Source organism: Symsagittifera roscoffensis, chromosome 3 (genome assembly GCF_963678635.1).
Source record: "Symsagittifera roscoffensis chromosome 3, txSymRosc1.1, whole genome shotgun sequence".
Classification (NCBI taxonomy): Eukaryota; Metazoa; Xenacoelomorpha; order Acoela; family Convolutidae; genus Symsagittifera; species Symsagittifera roscoffensis.
The window spans coordinates 53,664,788-53,686,427 of NC_087064.1; the positions used below are offsets into that span (position 1 = coordinate 53,664,788).

The following is a 21,640-nucleotide window of genomic DNA, read 5'->3' on the forward strand; positions in this document are numbered from 1 at the left end:
AAGATGAGTTCAACTGCGGCTGCAGCCTGGTGCTTGATGACGCACCGCCTTTTTGCTTGCTCATCGACGTCATTAATCTGTCGAAGGTTGATGACGCTCCCATCGTTATCCCATCTGACATGGGCCTGGTCGGCGAGGCTGACGACGCCTTCCTGCTCATATCGTTCCTTGGGCACGATGTGAAGTTCACATCCGGATGGGTTATCTCCGGGTAGTCATAACTGGAAGTTAAACCTACAGTTGGTAGTGACGCCATGCGCTCGTCGTACAAAGACTTCCAACTCTTCTTGGCCTTCGAACCCGGTTGTTCTTCACTCGGGCTTATACTCGACATCATCGCGTTGTTGCTCTGCTTGGCCAGAGATGAGTGGGTACTAGCCGAATGTGAATATTCTCCCCTCCACCTATGACTCTTGGTCTCCGATTTGGACATTCCCTTGAATAACACTTCCTCTCGCGGCTCGACCTCGGAACGCTCCGAGGTCTCCTCCGTCCTCTCGACTTCCTCCCGCTCGAGGTCCTCGCTCGGCTCAAAGTCGGGTCGAATGAGCGTCTGTTCTCCCTCGTCAAAGGGGTCCACAAGCGTTTCGCTCGCGTTTCCGGCTTCGGCGCTCCGCCTTTGATCGGCATCGAGGTTTTTCTCGCTCCTTAATCTCATTTCGCTCACTGAAAGATCAGGTTGACCTTTAGTGGATTCGGTTTCGGCAAACACGTCGGAGGCGCTGCTAAACGAGGACTGGCTACGCCTAGTTTTAAATTTTCGCGTGCTGCCCTTGCTCAGCCTGGGAATCTTAGTAGTCGATCCTAACGAGTCCCTGCGCTGCATGCTTTGTGACAAAAAACAATATTCGTATGTCGAAAAGTCAGTATCAATCTCTTAGGTTTCTCAATGACAATCTTAGTGACTCAGCTAGAGTTACACACACAGGGCCTGCTCAGTATTGATATAATGCTAACTCAACCCTGTTGTATAGTATAACAGTATCACAAAGTTTCCACAAGATATAATCAACACACAAAACACAATGGATAATCCGATCAGAATATCCTACAGGTCACAGCGACCTTTTTCCAGTACCAATTTATTGCCACACAATTTATCAAGTCACTGCTTTGTTAAAATTAAACAATCTTTGATAAAAAGCAGTGATGACTCAGAAACAGATCAATAAAACTTAGTCTTAAAGAAAAAGACTTCCCTCAATCGGAACGATCCGAAAGAACAAAGCCCAGGACACAGTCTTGTCAAGTGGGTGTGTATTTGCCTAATACACCCACCGAGGTCTTCTTTTAGGTGCCCTGCGATTGCCCGAGCTGTCCTATTAAGTAGCTCAAGGCAAACTCTGATCGAAAATTTCTAAAGTCTATGAAAAAGCTCCCCCACACCCGGAACGCTCCAAGTGCACGAGAGCAGGGAACAACTTTTCCTCTCAAGTGAGTGTGTATTTGCCTAATACACTCACCGAGGTATTCCTTAATTTGTTCCCGGATTGCCCGAACTTTCCTAATAAGTAGCTCAAGGCAACCACACAACCAAAATCACAATCAAAAAAAAAATTTTGTTCGGGTACTTCTGATGCACCCGATCTAGAATCCAAAGTTGATAACAAATTTCCGGGTCAAAATGGGCTCTTATGATCCTTATAAGCACGCCTAATAGCCTAATATGATCTTAATTAAATGGATATTTTCCGTCTCCCAAATTGCCACAGAAGGTTTCCTCAAGCTTCTAACAAGGAGGGTTGCTAAGAAGTTTAAGTAACTCCGGAGGGTTGTTAAGACACTTAGCCTACCTCGGAGGGTTACTTCGGAGGGTACCTTAATCACCCAAGTTACCTCGGAGGGTCCCCTTGAATTTACTAAGGAGGGTCAATAAGATGCTTAATATGCTCCGGAAGGTTACTTCGGAGGGTACCTTCAAAATTTTCAAATTTCTGAACCTCACTTAGAAGGGCCTTCAATTAACTTCAGGAAGCGTCAAAACAAGCTAAATTCTCTATGAGGGGGTGTTTTAACTTCTTTGGATGATCTCGTGGAAATTTTCCACTAAGGAGGGTTGCTAAGGGGTTTAGCTGACTCCGGAGGGTTACTTCGGAGGGTTCCCCAAAAATCAAGAAAAAAAGTTATGTTACCGCAATAAAGTCTCTAAAAGCGGTCCACCTGACTTAAAACTAGGTTGGCTGACACGGTCAACCTTCCCAGTTGGATAAAAAGGTGTTTTGATAAAATTTTCTGCCGCTCGGAGGGTTACCTGTGATTTGGACCCTCCGAACCAACAAATTCTAAAAAAAATTTCTTTTCCGAGATTATCAACCCAAAAACGGTTGCGATCCGGAAAAGTAGTCCAAAACGTCGACTTATGGTACCAAAATTATCCCGATCGGTTGACCAGTCTTGAGAAATTGCCGAAAACATGTTTGTCCAAATGGCCTTTTTTCACCACCTATAAAGGTTCTGAGAAACGTTTTCCGCAATTCCTATTGAAAGTGCCTAAAAATAATTGAAACAAGCGTAGTAGCCCTGTACGGAACTGGAACAATGCAAAAAACCGGACCAAAATTGGTTTGGAGACAAAAATTTGGCCAATATCTATCAAATTTGGACCCTCCGATTCCTTCCTTTTCCAATCCTTAAGTCGTTAGCTCTATCCACGGAGCTAAACGGAGGGTTACTCAAGAATTTTTCTGGCAGCCGAGCACGTTATCCTAGCACGCTCCTAACACAAAAAATTTTATTACTCTAACTCTAAAAACTCAAAAACTCGACCCCCAAAACAGATTGACAAGTTTCAGAAAATTATCAAAAATTTGATCGAAAAATTTTGGTTTTTTCCAACTTCTACTGAGTCTTTTCTCACGCGGTTTCTCTAGTTAGAGGGATCGAACTACGTAGCTACTCCCTATATAAAAGCTTTTTGCTGTTCGGAAAAGCTCGGATATCCAAAAATTTGGGGTTCTATAGTTTGTCAAAAATCAGTAATTTTCGACAAAATTTTTGTGTTTCTTGGGTCTAAATAGGAGATAAGTAATATATAGTAAGGACAATAATCTATTAGTAGTCGTTAATGAATAGTACTATACCCTCCTTTGCACCAAAATACCCGAATTAAGACCCTTAACTCGGAAATTTGTAATCGATGGAGGGTACAATCGGACCGCGCCAATCGTGCCCCCCACCACTTAAGTTTTAACGAAATAGTACCCGAAAGATACTAAAATTGCTTCAACGATACCCAAGAGTCATTGCGGATCTTGTCCCTATGTCCCTGTTGAGTGTGGAACACGTCGGTCAGCTTGCCACTCTACCCTCCGGTCACAGGCAAAATCACCATTAACGTGCTTAAACACTCAAATTACACTCGAGAGAGGGTATCCAACCCTTCACCAAAACACACAATCTCTCTATTAGAAATGATATAAATCAATCTGAAACAACAACAAATAGGAAGGTCAGATCACATCTCGTCCGGAAATAACATATAAACTGTCACTTTACGTTTTTTACTGTTTTTGGTCTTTTTTGGATTTTTTACTGTTTTTTGTACTTTTTTGTTTTCAAATAAATTGTTTTTGGTTTTTTCTTGATTATGCACTATTTTTGTTTGGTTTTACGCTCTCTCTTTAATTTTTTTTGGTCCTGGGACATCGGGACAAGCGGGCTCTAGATTTCCCACCTAACCCTCCGGCCCCCGGAATTTTCGTTGTTAACTAAGTTAAAAAGCTAAATAGTACTGGACGGAGGGTACGCACCTTCCCCCTAGTACAATAACGGTCATTAAGGCCTCTAACTCGGGCATGCGCCCGGAGCGGAGGGTTCGTCGCTGAAACGCTCGCTGATCATGATGGTCTTATGCCTTTGACAGGCCCACCCAGGAGCTCCATAAAAACGTCTATGTAACATTCGCCCAAATACTACACAGCGACGGAGCGTAGAAAAAGTACCTATTAACGACTGGCAGGCGTCAGTTACCTTAATCCTAATCGTTTTCACCGTCTCGACCTTGCCAGTTGATTTTCTGGTCTGTTTAGGGCTAAGTAAAAAGTTACTATTTTTAGGCCATCAGTCAAACGACTTTTGATCAGCTTTCGTTTACATGCGAACACAACCACATAGCTGAGTCTCGGATCCTCAGACTACGTGATTGTCATTAAAAACACGGCTCGAACAACCTATTTTAAAATGTTTTTGTGTGACAGTTCTATATTAAATCCATTGGAGATGGATTGACCCTTTTTTCCTTCTAGCTACTCATATTCTAAAATAACAAACTATACCGGTGTTAATTTAAAGTTTCACGACATCCAAGTAGCTCTACAGTCAGTTTTATATAGTCCCTTCACATAAGACAGTCTCTGGGGGACCAAGCCTCCGCTCCCGTAATCTTCCTGAGATAACGTTCTTATCTCTTCCAACTTGTGGTACGGGAGGGTTCCGTGGAATATTCCTTCCCCACTGAAGCTTCCTTCTCCACTAATATCCACTGATAAGGGTCTTATCGTGTGTTGTTGCCACGATAAGAAGCTTCGTATTTTTCGTCGCCTGTGTGACCGTTTTTCACAATATTTGTCGTTGTTCTGCTTTTTCGTCGTTTTTCGTCAAAATGGCCGTCTTTTTGTATTTCTCAGAAATATTCACTTTTCAATCGAAATTTTGAAAATAAAAATTCTAGAATATTCCTACCCTCCTTCGCAATACTTTTTCGTTAAAAAGGCCTTTATTCGTTTTTTCTCGTGTCGCCGGAAGGTTGCGCTGTGTCATCTGGCAGAATGGCACATGTACATAGCGACGAAGGATCACATGAAGAAATATCAGAAGGAAGATCGACAGTTCCTGGCGGAGATAGGCCCGGAAGCCTTCAAGAGACCTCTGCTGACCCATCGAATTGCAATCACCACAGGTTGGAAGAGAGTTGGTAGGGTGTCTAGAGACAATACCAAAGCAAGAGATTCGATACTGGAGGAAGACTTGGCGAAGAACGTGAGCTTCAGCCTGCACAATTCCTTTTGCTTGAACAGGGAATTTAAAACGAAAGGTTTACCAAATCAGGCAGCGAGGTTGCAAAAACAGAGGGAGTGGATGCGATCTTACGAACAATTGAGAGTATGGGTGTGCCAGTCGGTCATATTCGGAAGTTTGACCTTGAGAGAAGCAAAAAACACTTGATTTTGGAGTGAAATTTAATTTTTCAAAATTTCGAATGGAACCTGTCATGCACGATTTTCTCGCGATAACTGAAAATCAGAAAAGAGAAGTCAGAACAATCGAGTAACAAGCGCGGGAAAGTTGCTAAATAAAACGGTGGGAAATTGCTATTCGCAATTTCTGTCACAATAGAACAAGAGTAGAGCTGTCCCATCTGAAACAGAGACAAGCGTATTCCCGAGAACTGGATTGTCATTACTCGATTGGATTATTATTTGAACTGGACTAGAGTGAACCTTCGATGGAAAGGTGGACAGCTTGAGTGTCCCAATGGTTCACGAGAAACTATATCCTAGAGTTAAAACTTGTCCTTGTCATTGAAACTGATAAACATTAAAACTCATTTAGTTACATTATTTAATTCTCGAGTTGATTACCGACTGAAGTACTTCCCTTTCTTGAGCGTGCTACGATGTGAGTACTTAATTTAAATTTCTAGAGTGTGTTTTATAATTGTTATGTTGAGGTAAGGCGAGTTTTAGGTTGATCCATCTGAAATGGATCAAAGTTCCACTGTCTAATAAAAAGTAACTTAACAGATTGTTCCAACCCGGTTTTTAACGGCGTTCATGTATTTTGGGTATCTAGAGACCTAAGTATGGGGACGTTTCTAATTCTAGAGTGGGGGGATATTTTAGTAGTAGCCTTTAAGCTGTAACGGGTAGTAGTCTCATGTCACAAACGAACCGAACTGGCTCCGACTGTTCTTGAGGTAGAAAAACACAAGAGATGGTGTCCCTGACCCTTGAGCCAGTGGTTATAGGGCCTATTTTTCTTAAGCCTCATGTGTGACTGCAGTAGACGAATGTTACATAGTGTTTTTATGGCGCTCCTGGGTGTTTACGACATCAAGACTACGGAGTCGAACCCACTTGAGACAGCTTCGGGCTGAATGCCCATTCTAGAGTACCGGCGGTACGGTTCGACAGGAACGTGCAAACCCTCCGGTTGTACCGTGATAGCTTTTTAAGAAAACTCAAGAAAACTTCCTGGTACGCTCTCCGAACGAGGCTTAGCTAACCGAGTAAAGGGGGGCAACTAGGGGGACAAAAACACGAGCAAAAAGACAAAAAGCAAAACAAAAACCAAAAAAGAATAGAAAAAGGAACAAAAACCATAAAACGAAAAAAAACAGTGACTTTGACACCAGATTAGTTGGATCAAACCTTTATATTAATTAAATAGTATACCCATACTGTTTTACAAGTTCGATCGTTTCGATCAACCTAGCAATTTAAACCAGTAAACTGAATAAAGTGCCCGAGTGTGGGGCGTTGTCAAGGGTTTTCAGATAGCTTGGAACTTAGCTGGACCAATAGGAGACTTCACTGGAAGAGGTGACCAGCCGAGTGGGAAAGTGGTTCAGGGACACTTGAGCTGAACCAATAGGAGACTTGACTGGAAGAGGTGACCAGCCGAGTGGGAAAGTGGTTCAGGGACACTTGAGCTGAACCAATAGGAGACTGGACTGGAACAGGTGACCAGTCGAGTGGGAAAGCAGCCAAGAAGGATTTGGCAATTCTCGAGTTCTCAAGTTGGGCAGAACGGGTATCGTTAAAATCCACATTACATTATAGGAGATAAGTGTAAAATAGGATAAGCGACATCCCCCGGTTTTGAGGAACGTTTTTACTTGAGCAGGCCTGGAGACAGGTCTACGGTTTTCTCTTGAGAGGTTTAGCACCCGGCGCTTAAGGTAATTTTAGGCTTAAGAAGGGGGGCTAAAAAGGGGGGAGGTTAGAAGGGGGGCTGGTTAAGTTAGAGGTTAGCGGTTGTAAATTGTAAAAAGGAGGGAAATTAGAGTAACTAATTAGTCGACATAGTTGACTTAGTTACATTAGACATTAACACGCGTTGGTAATATTAGGTGGATATCGAAATTTGAACTCGAGTTAAGGAAGGTACCCTGGTCGGATTGGTAGGGGGGAAGTGACATAGACAGTTGTTGTAATACCCCATAAGATCGCTAGCAGGGTGAAGGAAACGCGTGGCAATTAGGTACCAGACATTTTTTTCGATAGAAGGTAGACATTTGTCACCTTTGAATTTTAGGTGGGCTCATCTTTCTGTTTTTATTACTTTTTCTTGCTTAGATTTTTGTTGCATTTTGGTGAGGATTTGTGTTAAAATTTTGTACGAACAGGTGATCACAAGATACCTGCGCACAGGTTTTGGTCTCAAGTTACTTGGAACATTGAAATAGAGGTAGCCAAAAAGAGAAATAATAAAAAAGGGGGTCAGCATTTGGCTGTTAAGAGAGGATTTTGGGAAAATTTTACTAGAGCTTGAGTGGTGGTACAAGGTACGGCGAATCAATAAGTCCCCATAACGAAGAGGAAAGAAGTCCCACCACCCAGACACTTCTCAACAGTCTTGGGACAGTGCCGAAGAAGTCTTAGGACAGAGCAGTCTGGGGACAGTCTTGGGACAGTACAGTCTTGGGACAGTGGTCTTGGGACAGGGTCTTGGGACAGGGTCTTGGGACAAGGGTCTTGGGACAGGGTCTTGGGACAAGGTCTTGGGACAAGGTCTTGGGACAAGGGTCTTGGGACAGGGTCTTGGGACAGGGTCTTGGGACAAGGTCTTGGGACAGGGTCTTGGGACAAGGTCTTGGAACGGGGTCTTGGGACAAGGTCTTGGGACAAGGGTCTTGGGACAGGGTCTTGGGACAGGGTCTTGGGACAAGGTCTTGGGACAGGGTCTTGGGACAAGGTCTTGGGACAGGGTCTTGGGACAAGGTCTTGGGACGGGGTCTTGGGGCGAGGGTCTTGGGACAGGGTCTTGGGACAGGGTCTTGGGACAAGGGTCTTGGGACGAGGGTCTTGGGACAGGGTCTTGGGACGGGAGTCTTGGGACAGTAGTCTTGGGACACTAGTCTTGGGACAGTAGTCTTGGGACACTAGTCTTGGGACACTAGTCTTGGGACAGTAGTCTTGGGACACTAGTCTTGGGACACTAGTCTTGGGACAGTAGTCTTGGGACACTGGCCTTGGGACAGTAGTCTTGGGACACTGGCCTTAGGACAGTAGTCTTGGACAAGAGTCTTGGGACACTGCCGGAAAGTACTGGGACGGTACCGAACAGTCTTGGGACAGGAGAAAGAAGCCTGGGACGGTACAAAGAAGAGTAGGGACGGCAATTGGAAGTCTTGGGACAGTATAAAAATTGAAGTAAAATTACAAGAAGTGTTTTAAGACAGAATTAAGATAGAACAAGACTAAATGGAACCAGGTACGGTTGAGACCACAAATAAGGAAAGTTTCTCGAAAAGTTAATAAAGAGAACTGAAACAAGGTTTTCACCACGTTGTATATTTTTTTTTAAGAAATATTTTTTTCTCGAAAGATTTTATTCTTAGAATAGGATTGTGTATATAGTAAAATTGTAAATAAGAACAATTGTAAATAGAAATAATGAGGCGGAGCAGGGTACCGGTAGCTGAAAAAAGACCTACCGAAGCAAAGTATAATTCGTCGCTACGCAAAACAACATCAATGGGCCCAAAGATAACAAAGAAGAACTTTTCAGTTAACATGGTCAGCACAAGGAGTACAACGGAGAGAGCAATAGAGGGCATGGAAAGGGAACGAGTAGAACCCACCATCGAGATTGATCTAGAGACACCTGATCAAAGTGTTGATGAAACAAGGAAAATAGCGACGGAGTCAACTCCAATGCCCAATGCAGAAGAACCAAACTCGAAACCCATAGAATTCTCACCAATAGACAACGTGGAAGATGCAATAGGCAACACCGAAGAAACGGTGAAAGAAGACTCTCAAGTAAAAAAGACATCTTTTACAGAAAGGTTGGCGATGATGGTCGGAATAAAAACGAAAGAGAACGTGACTGAAGAACCAAAAGCTGAAAGAGCACGAACATTTGGAACAGTAAGCACGAAGACGACAGAAGCCAATCCGAGAGAGGAACAAACTAGAGCAGAAGCGACGGCCGAAGAAAGACCGACGGCTGACCATGAAGAGGCTACTCTTGAGCTAGGTGACTTGATGGCGAAACTGAATCAGATCGACAAAAAGCTGAAGCACAGCGAAGAGGACAGAGAAGTGATAAGAAAAGAATTAAGATACAACAAAAACGAGTATCTGGATAGTTATTTTAACCTGGCCAAGGCAACAGAAGAGAGACTCAAGGAGATGTCAGATAATGTAGAAACCACCAATGAAGAACGAGATAAGAAAATCAAAAAAGATTTGCAACAGTTAAAAAACCGATATGATGATGTCAACAGCCAATTAGGTAGCCTGGAAAAGAGAATGGACACAATGAGTAAAAATCAGGCCGAGAGTTCGTGTGCAATACAGGCGAAATTGGATGCAATCTTGAGTAATTCTACCTCACAAGAAAGACCGGCAGCAGATCGCACGCAAGGCACCAGAGTTGACTTTGTGGAACCACAAAGGAACAAACGGCAATCGACACCGTTGCCCTTAACCCGGGATACGGTGAGCATAGCACCAACAGCTGCTAAAACAATCATGAAGAATGGAATGTCAAGTACAACGACTGGTCCGGGGGACTCAACAGCTAACAGCAACGCAGGTCCGGATGCTATGACATGGGCAAACACTTGGGAGATGATGAACAGGACTCTAGAGGCCTTCGCCACGAGGAACACTAACTCGAGCGATAGGAGAGATGGGAAATCAAGAAAAAAACATTCAAGAAGCCAAAAGAATTCAAAGACGACTCAGATGGATGCATTGACACGTGGGTGGAAGTGATGAGATTACATCTAGAGCAAGACAACTTGAACGATGAAAGACAAGCATGCACAGCCATACTCAGCAATTTAGAAGGCACAGCATTAAAATGCGTGGTTGCGAAGAAAGAAGAAGAACGCGATACCGCGGACAAGATCTTCGAGATATTGCTGAATCGATTCGGGTCAGGCATGAAGGGTCACCAAGCGATGATGCGATTTGAAAAGAGAAGGCAGAGGGACGACGAGTCAATAGATCGGTTCCTAGATGATCTCGAGAGCTTGAGAAGAAGGAGTGACCCAGAGGAGTCGACAAACAGAAGAAACTTTAGCATTGCCTCGAAGTTCATTGATGGGGTAAAAAGTGACGACTTAAGGACAATGTTAGCAACATACTACACATTGTCGAAAGACAGCGCACCAACCCCAGAAGAAATGAGACAGAAATCAAGGGAATACATGCTGATGAAACCCAAGAAATACTCGTATTCAGAAAACAGGAACACGCAAGGGGGAAGTCAACCGCAGAGGTCGTCATGGTACAAACCTAGAGATGACATGGACAAGCGCAGATCATGCGCGAACTGCGGGTCGGCGGATCACCACGTGGCTGACTGCACAACATACAAACAAGGCATGAAGAGTCTAGGATATGCACCAGATGAGGAGGACATGAGCCAGATGGAGGAACACGAGTACTATAGTGGCTTAATCATCAAGATAGGCGCAAGATGCTTCTTCTGTAACCAGGAGGGGCACTTCCGAATGGATTGTCCCTTGTTCTGGGAAGCGGTCAAGGACCAGAGTCACCCTAAACATAAGTTGGCATTAGCGGCGGTGCAGAATCAGCGGAACAGGCAAAACGAATTTGAATCGAGGAACTTAGGAGCACCAAGCACGGAATTGCCGACGAAGACAGTGAAAGCTGTATCACATGTTAATGATGCCATAGAATCCGCGGCAGGGAACTCTCTAGAGATAAATTATGAGAAAGCGGCGACGGAAGCAATTGCCAGAGTGAAACAGGATCTGGCTGCGAAAGAAATAGAGCAACGACTAAAGCTGGAGATAGAAAGACAGAATTTTAACGAAGCATTAACTGGATCGAAACAAATACCAGAGGCTGTACCAGGCTCAACAAAGACCGGGAATTGCAATACTGTGAAAATGGTGACAGGTAAACCTTTTGGCATATCGAAAATCGAGGCAAGGATAATGTCGATAATCACAGTGGGCGGCCACGAGGTAACCAGAAACTTGAGCGAGCCGAGCGACCAGACGATAATGCACATTGACGTGTATGCAGACTATTTGAGTGGTATAAGCCCACAAACGACTTCTAGAGCACTGAGAGCACTACTCATGAGAGGGGGCAGCAAGTCGGTACGTGTTGATAGCAGATATACTGAAGCTTACGGTCCACACGAGGTGATGCTAAATATAGATGGGATTAACATCTATACCAAGACGATGATAACATGTGACGAAGACCTGATTGGACAAATCTACGTAGGGAAAGAAGAATTGAAAGTGAGATCGATTGGACACTGCGCCATGCTTGAGGAAGATGCAATGCACATCGGGACGGAGGCAGATGTGACAGGGCACTTGCTGGATATAAGTGGCAAAAAGACTCAGTTGCGTGGGTTGCTTGACACGGGAGCAGTCTTGAGCGTTATACCAATCGAAACTTGGGAGAAGATGGGCTTTGACAAAGGTGACTTGATAGACTCGAGAATACGGCTGTCAGCTGCAAACAAAGGGGCCCTACGGGTGCTGGGCAGGACGCCGATAATAGCCCTCAATTTGGGGGAACGTAACCTGTGGATGAGCTTTATCGTGGTAGAAAACTTAGATGAATCTGACCAATTCATTTTGGGCAGAGACTTCATCAGGAATTTCGACGTAACGATTGATTTAAATAACGCAATGTTCAGGATACGGAACCCGGATAGGAGGTACGCAATCAAACCGGTAAATTTAATAATGGCAAATGAAAACAAAGCACCGGTATTCTTGAGTAGGAGGGTGAGGCTAAAAGCTACTGAAGCGGCAATCGTAAGTTTGAGGATGAAAAATTACAATGAACTAAGTGACAACAAGCAAGTGTGCATAGTTCCGAATCCTAATAGTCAAAGTGCTGCTGTTTTAGGAAGATCATTTTCGATAACGAAGAGCGGCCTCTGCGTCAGTGTCTTGTTGAATACCCTTGATATACCGATCACGATACAAAGAGGGAGGAAACTGGGATATGCTTTACCGGTTAAAACTCGATATGAAACAATTGAGAATTCAAAACAAAATGAAGTTGTTGATTGCCCCAATCACAGGGACAAAATTTGTATCTTGAGACGATTGCAGAAAATAAAAGATTCTTCAGGTCTTATTAAATCACTTAAGTCAGAAACGGATGATGGTCTTTCGAGCTGTTCGAACTTTCCAGAGCGACCCACACTAGATGAAATGCAAAATGAAAAACCGGTCCTGCCGGAGATTGAACATTTGAGGGGCAAACTAAAAGATGAACAGCTCGAAGCCATCAAGGACGTACTAGAGCGGAACGAAGAAGTTTTTTCGAGGCATAAGGCGGATATCGGGTGTTGTAATTTCATTGAGCATGAAATATAACTTGAGGAAAACGCGGTACCACACAGGGAGGGGCGAGGCGCATGACCCCACACAAATCGGACGCGTGTAGAAAAGAGATCGAGACGTTACTAGAGTATGACATGATAGAACCATCCAAGTCACCGTGGGCGTGTGGAGTAGTGATGGCCAAAAAGAAAGGCGACCAGTTGAGGTTTTGTTGTGACTTTCGATACCTGAACTCCGTCACGGTGAAGGATGCCTATCCCATACCGAGGATTGATGAGAGCCTCTCGAAGTTAGGTGATGCAAAATTTTTTACGACTCTTGATTTAGGCTCGGCCTTTTGGCAAGTACCACTAAGGAAGCAGGACAGGGACAAGACAGGGTTTGCCTGCGAGTTGGGTCTGTTTCAATGGAAACGGATGCCGTTTGGACTTTGCAATGCCACAGCCACGTTTCAGCGGTTGATGGCACACGCGCTGATAGGCGTAACGAAGAAGTATGGCAATCTGGTAATGTGCTACGTGGATGACGTGGTAATAGCGACGCCAACACTGGAAGACCACATTGAGAGACTAGACGAAGTGTTTGCATGCATGAAGAGGTCGGGGCTAAAGTGTAAACCATCAAAGTGCGAGATACTCAAGGACTCAATAAAATACTTGGGCAGGATGGTAGACAAGCACGGCATCAGACCTGATACGGACGCCGTGGAAGCAGTCCTGACCTGGAAATCACCGAAGACAGAGCACCAGTTGATGAGCTTCCTGGGTTTCGCTAACTATTATAGAGAGTTCATCAAAGGATATGCAGACAAGGTATACCCGATGCAACAATTAATGAGACACAAGGGCAAGAAGTTCACGTGGAACAACGCAGCAGAAGAGTCATTCCAGAGGATAAAGAAAGAGCTATGTGAGGCACCAGTACTGGGTATGCCGACTGAGAAAGGGATGTACGTGCTAGACACGGATGCGTCGGTAGTCGCGATTTCTGGGATTCTCCACCAAGAACAAGAATGGAATGGGAAGACAGTCTTGAGACCAATAGCGTACGGGAGCAAAGTCCTGAGTGACACGGAAATGAAGTACGGAGCACCGAAAGCTGAGATGTTCGCGGTGGTTACCTTTGTCGAGAAATACAGGGCGTACCTGGGCAGTGAGCCATTCAAGTTGCGAGTCGACAACAGAGCACTGAGCTGGCTGAAAACGTACTCAATGGACCAAAGTTACATTGGGAGGTGGATAGTTCGCCTGGACGGATACAACAAGATAATTGAGCATAGAACGCGAGATAAACATCAGAATGCCGACAGCTTGAGTAAGAAGACGGAGTTCTATGAGAGACAAGAGCAAAGAGAAGCAGACAGACCTGAAATCAAAGATGGCTTCTCATTCATGAACAAGGAAACGTACGACAGTCTTCCACTCACGAGATGGCTGGACAAGTCAGGCAAACCGATAGAAGATCATCCTGAATTGCCTAAAGAGCCTCCAGAGAAGACCATCTTGAGGAAGATTAAGAGGATTCCGATTGAGATTATACTCAAGTCGAAGATCGTGAAGGAGACGCTCAAGGCAAAAGGCTATGATCTTAGCCAGGTGGAAGCAGGAACTGCACAGATAGATGATGACTTAATGAGGTTGCTCGAGAAACTATCAGATGATAAGCCAGTGATCCAGGAGAAGGGTAAAGAGAAACCGGAATTCACTATACTTCGGAGAAAAGAGACAGTGAACGATACTGACTCATCAAGAGGAAGCGTCACTGACAGCAAAGATGTCGTGCGGTCACTAGTTGACAAAATCCCCGAAGACATTCTGGAGCAGACCAAGGTTAGGAAAAAGAAAGTGACGTTCAAGGAAGATACTGAACACCTGGGACTAGGTCAAGAGTCCGGGGAGTGTTCCAGGTTCACGGAAGAAGGAACCGGAGAAGGAAAATTGTCCGGGGAGCGTGAAGGATGGGATGAAGACTCGGATGAGAGCAGCGAAAACCAGGACAGTCTGTGCATGATACTGGCGGAAGAGAAGACAAGGCACCACGACAGGGAGTTACAGACGGATCCATCTTCAGGAACATACAACATGGACATACAGGAGATGTGAGGTGGTGAGGAACTTGAGAAAATTGCGGTCGCAAGGAAACCATTCAGGGAACTATCATGCAACTCAAACATCAGAACGAATCTGGTGCCAGAAGATGATATGAAAATCGTGAAAAGGATGATATGCGTGAAACTGAGTGATGACATCCACAACCCTGGTGAGATGAATGGACAGATCATGGCGCTAAAGGAGCATGTCAAGGCAAGATATAGGCTGTCAGACCTAATAAGAGCCCAGAAGAATGACAAAATGACAAGTAACCTCTCCAAATGGATCCAGTCGGGGGTCAAGGAGAAGGGGGAACTTGAGGAAGACAGCTACAAGATCTTGAGCCAGTTCTACAAAGAAATGAAAGACTTACTTTACCACACAGCTGATGGAGTGGTAGCGTGCAAGAGGAGAGATGAGGAAAAGATATTACACAAACACAACCTCATCATACTACCACAATTGTACCAGACAGAGGTGCTTTTCAGATCACACGACCAGATGGGTCACCAGGGGATAGACAAAGTACAACAAAGGATACTTCACAGATTTGATTGGCCGGGAATGAGAAAAGCTTGCGAGAGATGGGTGAATGCCTGCCTGGCATGTCTCCAGGTAAAAGACCCAAGAAAGATGAAGTTTCCCCTCAAGTCCGTTGTGAGCTCGGAGTTCAATGAAGTGGTGCAGATAGACCATCAAAAAATCTGCATGACAGAGTCGGGATACAACCAGATACCGGTTATAATAGATCACTTCACAAAGTTGGCGGAAGCGGTTCCGTGCCAGACAGCCTCGGCCGAAGAGACATGTGATCATCTGATAACGCATTGGATATCGCGGTATGGTTGTCCAATGACTTTCCAGTCGGACAACGGCAAAGCTTTTGTGGGGGACTTGACAAAAGAATTGATGAAGAGATCGCACATTGCTCAAGCACACTCGACGACCTATCACCCGCAGACCAATGGGTTGGTAGAGAGACAAAACAGGACACTGGTCAACATGTTAAGGGTGTACTGCTCAAGATACATGACTGACTGGGACAAATACCTGCCAAAGGTAGTAGGAGCCTACAACAGTACACAGCACTCAACTACGGGCATCAGTCCTTTCATGATGTTGACGGGCAGGGAGAGAGCAATGCCTCTGACATTCTTTTACCCGGAATACGAGGGGAAAAGGACGTCGCCTCAGGCATACGTGAAAGAAGCGATCAAAAGACAACAGGAGTTGAACGAGCTATGCAGGAGGAACACGGCGCAAGCGCAAATGAGGCAACGCAGGAAATACGACGAAAAAATATTAAGAGCAAAGCCATATGAAGTGGGCCAATACGTGTGGGTCTTCCAAAATGTAATACCGCCCAAGGGAACAAAGAAACTACTCAAGAAGTGGAGGGGACCATTCATGATAACGGAGGTTCATCAACAAGGACGGTTCTATCGCTTGAGTACTGGGCGAGCGGCACATTTTGAGAATCTGAAGCCTCACGTCCCGTCCCCAGAGGATTGGTGCATACCGAAGGACATGGAGGGTCTTGAGTACCTGGTGGTAGAGCCAGCGTGTGAAGTGAATGAGAAAGGTACTCGAGAGAAAAATGATGGTAATGAGAACTTGAGTTTGGACGACAATGAAAAGATAGGAGTGGGGTCTGATGCAGGATCATTTGTAGAAGAAGACTGGAACGACCCGGAGCAAGACGAGGTGCCGAAGTGGATGGAGCCGGATCGACCAACACCACCGGAAACCAGGACTGGCAATCGTAAACGCACCGGCATGAGGTACAACAGGTACGGGGATGACTTCTTGATCGATAAGATACAGCCAGACAATTTGGGCGAGGAATTACTGAAGGCAGGCGAACTGGAAGCCGGAGAGGAATGGCAGGTCATTGACGATGGTGGTCATTATCAGCAGGATGATTACTCGACGCCAGAAGTAGAAACGGATCTCGAACAGAGTGAGATAGAGAGGAGGGAGAACACGAACTTGAGGATTCTAGAGTGGATGCGTGATGTCAAAGACGAGAGCCGCGAAGGACAAAGCATTCAGCAAGTCGATGTATCAGCAGCAAATTACATGAAGACAGAGGACCCTCTTTTCGGATGGACGGCAACAGACAGGCCACTGGACATTCCTCAGGACAATTCAGACCCGACAACATCGACGGGGACTTCGATAAATATTTTTGTTCGGGGAGTGGGGGTAGGACTTACCCACACCGAAAATTTGATGATAAAGAAGCTCAAGGAAGTGAGAGAAACGAGCGAATTGGAACTGGAGGAAGAAGAGCCAGAGCCTACTATAGGTCGGAATTTCAAAACGAAATTCGAAATACCCAATGAATACTCGGAGAACATCATGATAACAGATAGCGACTTCATCCTGTCAAACAGGACCAGCGCGATCTGCATCACGGCGGACATGAGTTTCAAATCAAGATTGGAAGCTGACTTCAAAAGAGAGTACCAGAATGTAGAGTTTCTGTTCAGACAGAGACCAGGACTGGGAGGGATGGCAGCGCTTCCACCGTCAGTGGCACAAGTCCCGGGCAAATATCTGTGCTTCCTAGTAACGAGGGTCAATGACAGGAACACAATCGATCCCGAACACGTGATATTGGCACTAACAAGATTACGAGACTTCATGATTGAAAGAGGGATAACAGAAGTCTCAATGCCGGTGTATGACCCGAACAGGGGCAAACTGAGCCCGAGGGAATTGTACGCTATCCTACATGTGGTCTTTGCAGAAACTGAGATAATGGTGTATCTTCATAAGAAGTACTACTTGAGCATCGCCTGAGTCGGGTACATGGGGGTATCGAGTCGGGTGTGAGGGAGGAGTCTTGAGTTAGGTACTGGGGTGCGGCGCAGGTAAAGGGATCTTAAGATATGATTGGCATGACAATTAAATTTTAAAACGAGTTAACGGTGCTAAAACATAAAATGAATCTGCATGCTTTTAAGGGAATTCCAATTGAATTGTTTTAAGTGATATGAAAATGATAAGATTTTAACCATACTGGTAAAAGGGGGGTCTCTAGGTTAGGAACAAGACATGTCAAGTTTCAATATGCTTTCTGTTTTCAGATCAAGTTTGAAAAACAAAGTTGAAAATCCAACTATACTCAAGCGAGAAACAGAGAGAGAAACCTTGATTGAACTCGCGATAATCGGCACTTACGGCAAGTATTTGCAAGGGAACATTTCGAGAGAATTCTTGAGTTGGGTAATACTTGAGTCGGTAAGGTAATTCTTGAGCTGGTAAGGTAATTCTTGAGCTGGTTAACACATACCTGTATACATCCCGAAGTCACGAAGAATGGCAGACCGATTATGGAAATCCGTGCCCGCGGCCCTGAAGAAGCCCACTCTTGATGAGCTGTACAGACGCCTGAGGGACTTGGACTACACCCAAATAGACGAGAGAATGGCGGTGATGCTGAATGCCATCCTCCAGTTGGAGGACCAGGGTGAGTGCAGGGAGTCTGCAACGGAGGCTGTCTTGATGATCGGCTACACCACCGAGGGAATATCGAACCAAGAACAGACCAGATGGTTGTCTTGGAATGTGGATGGAGGAGTAAGGGGTTTTGACTTGGCAAGGAATCCTGGCCTGAATAACAATACCGAATATGGCGCAGGGGAATTCCCACTACCGACTAGGCCAACAGTAAGATCCACAAGCCAGAGCTCGAGTAGGGTGCCATCGATGTCACGAACGCAACAGACGACCGAGGCATATCCGGATCTAGGTGTTCTAAAGAAAGAGCTCGAGAAGACGCAGAAGGAAAGGAATAAGGCGAACCTCGATCGGGATCAGGCAAAGCTGGATCGGGAGAAGGTTCAGCTGGAAAGGGACCAGGCGGTCAACGAGCGGGACCAGGCTCTGAGGTTGCTTGAGATACAAAAAGCTGAACATCAACAGGAGTTAAGGGTGCGGGAGAACGCCGCAAATCGTGATCAACTGAGGTCGGAATTGGACAGAATAGAACAACGACAACGCGAGCTTGATGCACAGAAGGGAGCCAGGCCGAAGGAGCGAGTGGTCACCAGCTCGAGGCCAGAGTCACGTATGGAGGTGGATGAAGCCCCCAGAGCAAGAGCACGGTTCAACCTTGACCGCGAGGCCCGAGAACACATGAGTGAAGGGTTGGAAGTCTGGATACCGAATGACGCAACGTCTTCCTTGCGTAGCCTAGAGACGCAACCCATACGCCCACTGATGGATGTGGAGCTGCCGGGATATACCCCAACCTCGACCTCGAGTGACAGTCAGGTGAGCGGCGGCTCATCGCGTCTGAAAGAACTGGGCGAGAGATTGCGACAAAAGAGTCGTGAGAGTTCGGCAAGACCGGAGCTTCCCCCGACGTGGAGGGAACAGCCGGTTAGGAGTGTCGTGATCTCGAGTTATAAGAAGAATACAGAGGGGAGGTACCACAGGCACAATCGGCTGGACTGGAGTGCGGAGCAGAAAGCTAGGAGAGACTGCTTTCATGATGCGGCCTGGGTGCAGTACTTGGCGCCACCCCGGGTACCAGAAGGTGCGGTTCACCTAATCGTAGGGGACAGCCTGGTGCGGGTGTTGACCCGGATCCGATCGCACTGGCAGACGGGAATCTTGAGTTTCGCTGGAGCTGCCACGCCACAGATGTTGGCGACGCTTGACATGCTGGGGATGACCAAAGAATACACGGTGACCCTGATGGTCGGGACCAACGATGTATCAAGGGGTGAAGCGAGGAAAATAACAAGGCTGCACGATAAGGTGAGCTGCCTTCTTGAGGAACTGAGGATTCAGATGGACCCCATCCTGTTGACGATATGTACTGTCCCCTACAACATGATGTTTGATCAGCACGCCTTGGAGATGAACGAGAAGGTGCGGAACCTAAACAAGGTGATAAGAGACATCCACCGGAAGAGTGTGCTCCCTGTCAGACTGTTGGACGTGGCAGAGCGCATGGAGAAAGAGGGATTCCCTGAAGACACCTCCAGTGATGGAATCCATTTTGATAGACCCGAGGGGAGCAGAGTGGCTAAACGACGTCTTCCAAGAACACATAAACGCGCTGGAGGCGGATCTGCTAGAGACAGCCCAATTCACATTAGGACCACCTCCGAACCCACCATTCCTTGCCTCAAGGGCTTTGTCTGGTCGCTTGGGACCGAGAGTTGACACTAGAGACAGTTCAAGGAGCAGCCAGACCAGATTGCAGAGTGCCACGCCAATGGAGTCTGAGGAGGTGACGTCATCAACACCTCCAAGCTCGGCGATATCCTCAGTGGTAGTGGCAGAGAGCAAACGGGAAAAGAAGTCTATGGAGACCGCTCGCTTGAGATATCCTGAGAAGGTGAAAGAACTGGATCTAGAGAGTTTGGAATGCAGGCAAGAATTGGCGGAAACCCTGGGGATCGAACGAGTGTCACACGAGGATTTGAATAGGCATCATTGCGTGGACTGGTTGAAAGCTCATGAAGCGCACTTCTCGAGAGCGAAGTTGATGGAGACCACAGACCTGACTGGAATTCCACAAAAGCGATCATGGGACCCATTAACTACAGACCTCTCAAGCTGCTGGGGAGACCTGGACTTATAGCAGAACCTCCCAAGCACCGAACTAGCATCGCCAGGATCAGGTTGGCAACCCCGGCACAGTTAAAGGTGGTAGACAAGCTACTCAATCCGGGAGGAACGGGATTGCCAGATGCCGCTTACGAAGGCTCGAAATTGGCGGAAGATCCCAGGTACGGGAAGCCCTGTGGGAGTACCCAGCTGGCCAAAACCCTGGCAGTTTATGATAGAGCAGATCCAGCTGCTGCGAGAGTAGTCATTGTGGCGGGATCAGACTTCGAAGGAACGTCTCCCAAGTTGTTCTGGCCGGAGACTTTGATATACTCTTTGCCAGGAGCTGAATTAAATCAGATGTTAACTCTGGTGGTGGCAATAAAGTCGGAGATGCCCTGTGAACCTGAGCTGCTGTTGTTTGCAGGAATGAATGATCACCTGCACGCGATGGGACTTCTTGAGCAACTAAAGGGCGATGAAATTCCGACATCGAGGAAGATATGGGAAGCCATTCAAGCGTTGTTTGCGGCGATGAATGAAGTGCAAGAGAATGTTGTCTCGAGATTCGGGTCCAAGACGAAGGTGGTGTTTACCACATCCCCTGGATACGCGAATATGCCACCCGCCCTACAGTTCGTGTACGCGGTCTTGATCCTGATAGCAGAAGGGAATGAATGGCGGATTCTAATGGCAGCTCCCAATCGGGAGTTGGAGCCATCGAACCTGAGGCTTCGCAAGTCAGAATTGGCGGCGGCATGGGCGGACATATCTCATGCACTGAGGGGCTTTTATGGACTAGCCGACATCCTGATCGTATTAGACGAGGTGCTCTTGCTAGAGATATCGAACTTTGCCAGGCAACTCAAGTTCAGCCCAGTCATCGGGGACGATCACCCGGCGATAAGCAAATTAACGGCCAGCTTGTGGTTTCGGAGTATGGATGTGAAGATCACAAACTCCACCAGCAGGTCTAGAGGTCCCAGTAACGAGAGAAGAAATGTGGCCGAGACGGAAAAGCAATTAGAATCGATGAAATATCGTTTGACTCAAGAGAATGGCTGGTGGCCATTTTTGACACCAAGGCTGGAGAACGCCACGAATAAGACAAGGGAGGAAGCACCACCCCTCGTGAAACAAGTCTGGAGTTTTCTGGAGAAACAACTGGAGCTGGCCGAAACAAGAGGCATGACGGTGGCTAGATTTGTCTCGGCCGCCAATGAAGTGACGATTGGAGGGTTCTGGAGAGAGCACGCCAAAGGCGAATTGAAGACTAGGAGGCATTACGAGATTCTCAAGTTCTTGAGTCCTTGCTGGGAGAAGGAATTCTTGGCAGGAATATTCGGTACCACGGCGACTATCTTTGGAGCCTTCGTGCAGGAGATACTGGGCATGCCCATCAGCCTGCTCTTGGCCCTGTATTTGGTCTACCCCAGATACTTGTTCAACATGGGCCCAGCATACA

General features: G+C 46.2%; 1 protein-coding gene across 2 annotated transcripts in view; it reads left to right on the forward strand.

The window, feature by feature from the left end:
* LOC134842939 (flap endonuclease 1-like) overlaps window positions 1-21,640 on the forward strand; it is a 323,491-nt gene that overhangs the window by 276,973 nt on the left and 24,878 nt on the right. Inside the window, exon 1 of one of the 2 annotated variants that reach the window (XM_063859471.1) lies at window positions 12,311-12,314. The exons of the other annotated variant lie outside the window; for it this stretch is intronic. The gene's annotated coding sequence lies outside the window, so the exon portion shown is untranslated. Of the gene's footprint in view, window positions 1-12,310; window positions 12,315-21,640 lie in introns of those variants that run through there. 2 annotated transcript variants of the gene reach the window in all.